Below are 2,488 nucleotides of genomic sequence, written 5' to 3'. Positions count from 1 at the left end.
ATGAAGGCAAGATGCCAGACCTTAAATGGAGATACCTAGGTACCAGCAGAACTTTTCATCAGGGAAAATAGGCCTTTAACCTTCCATATAGGGTATGTGAAGAGGCTACTCAGAGGCTAGGGATTAAAACCATTTAGGGAGTTAATCAGTGCAGAATTGGAGTATTCTCTCCCCCCCTCTCTCTATATATATCTATATCTCTATTTCTATATCTAGATATCTAGAGATATATAAAAAGATACATACATACATATATAGAGATAGATAGATATAGATAGATAGAAAGATATACATATAGATATAGCTTTCCTAAAGCTATAGCATCTGAATTTCTCTGAAGCAGAGCCCTCCTAGCTCACCCTGAGCTAGCATCTGTATTGAGTGAAGCCTCTCTCCCCTTTAGCCTTTTCAGCATTGGAGGGAGAATTTCCCCCGCATGCAAGAGGCAGGTGGATGGCTACCAGAAATTACTTAGACTCAATTTCCTTACTTCAGCACCTTTAATCCTTGAAAGAGCATCAGAACATCCATCCCAGGGGACCAGGCAGAGGCAGGCAGGCACAGGAGAAAGATGATTACAAGGTTTATTAGAGGAGCCATATTTCCCCCAAGAGGGCGCACAGGACACCTGTCCCTATCAGGTAGCTGGAGGGTCTGAGGGATAGGAAGTGAGGCCGATGGGAGCTCAGGTGGGTCTGTGTGGAGAGAGGGAGGAGCCAGCTGTATAGCGGGAACTCCAGGAATGGGAGAGGGCCCAGGTGTGGGTGGAGCTGAGGACCAAAGGTGAGCATAATACTAACAATCCTAGCTACTCAGGGGGCTGAGACCTGAGGGTTGTAGTTTGAAGCCAGCCTGGGTAAGAAAGCCCCTGAGAATCTTGTCTCCAATGACTCACTAAAAAGCTGGAAGTGGAGTTGGGGCTCAAGTAGTAGAGTGCTAGCACAAAAAGCTGAAAGTATAGTGCTCAGGCCCTGAGTTCAAGGCCCAAGAGACTGTCTCTCTGTCTTTCTATCTCTGTCTTTCTATCTCGGTCTGACTCTCTCTCTCTCTCTTTCACACACAAAGCTGAAGGGTGGAAATAAAGGACATATCATTACACATTACTACAATAGAGGATCAAGCTGATATTGTTAGTGTCATTTTCTTGTGTGTGTGCCAGTCTTGTGGCTTGAATTCAGGTCCTGTGCACTGTCCCTGAGGTCCTAGGGCTTGAAGTCCTGGGCACTGTCCCTAAGCTTTTGTGCTGAAAGTTGGCACTGGACCACCTGAGCCACAGCTTCACTTCAAGCTTTTCAGTGGTTCATTGGAGATAAGAATATCATGGACTTTCCTGCTTGGGCTGGCTTGGAAACATGATTCTTGAATCTCAGCCTCCTGAGTAGCTGAACTACAAGTGTGAACCTCCAGCCCCTGGCTGTTAGTGACATTTTTCACCTAGGTTTTCTTGAAGGTCCAGGACCTTAATGGGGTCATTTTCAGTTCTTGTTGGGGGTTTCTTGTGAGCTAGAGCTCTCTGCATGAATAAACATAATATGGAAAGGCTTGTCTCTATATCTTACTTTTTTTTATACTCTCCCCTTGCTTGTGCTCTTCATTTTCCTATGTCAATTTCAAGTTATTAGCATAGTTAATCTAAGTGTTCCCACGATGCACAATAAACTTACTTACATTTAACAGTCTTGAGTTTGGTGTTGACTTTATTGAGGGAGGAGGGAGAAGGAAGATGGAAATGCAGGCCAAATGGATTAGGGACTACATTTTTGTAACATCCGTGGCAGAAAAGAAGAGGAAAATAAAGAGACAACATAAAGATATAGAGAAAAAAAAGTACCAGAGTTTGGTGTAGGCAGACTTCAAGGCAAGAAGATTAGGTATGGAGTTTGTGTTAACTCACAAGCTTTCTGCCAAAATCTTGGAGAGGGCATAGATTTCTTTAAATTTTCTTTCCTCCTCTTGATTAAAACATCCAGCTGTGTATTTGCAGAGAACCCTTCCTGATCTGAGGCCCCGGAAAAAAAAGAGGAGAATGCCCATTCTTAGTGTGATGGTGAGAATTTAAGGAGGAGGAGCAGGAGGGGGAGGAGGAGGAAGAAAGGCAGCCAGAGGAAGAGGAAGAGAGGAGGAAGAGGCCCAGCAAAAGCACATGGTTTATTATTGGCCCATCAAGGGGCACTCAGCAGGCCATGAGGCAGAAATGATAAATTGGGGGAATGTTGCCAAAGCCTGAAATTCTGGGGGTGATATCAATGTCAGCAGGTGGCACCAGTGAGCTTAAGGAGAAGTTCTGAAGGGTGGAGGTGAAGTAGAGGAAGAGTTCCATGGGGGCCAGGGCCTCCCCAAGGCAGATCCACTTTCCTGCAGGCACAGAAGAGGTGTGAGGGTTGAATAGGGTCTAGGGAGATTATTTTCTTTTACTTTCTTTTGGTGCCAGTCCTGGGGCTTGAACTCAAGGCCTGGGCATTGTCCCAGAGCTTCCCCACCCCATCCA

The sequence above is a fragment of the Dipodomys ordii genome, unplaced genomic scaffold, assembly GCF_000151885.1.
Source record: "Dipodomys ordii isolate 6190 unplaced genomic scaffold, Dord_2.0 Scaffold249, whole genome shotgun sequence".
In the NCBI taxonomy this organism is placed as follows: domain Eukaryota; kingdom Metazoa; phylum Chordata; class Mammalia; order Rodentia; family Heteromyidae; genus Dipodomys; species Dipodomys ordii.
The sequence above is the reverse complement of the archived record's forward strand: the minus strand, read 5'-3'. Positions refer to the sequence as shown.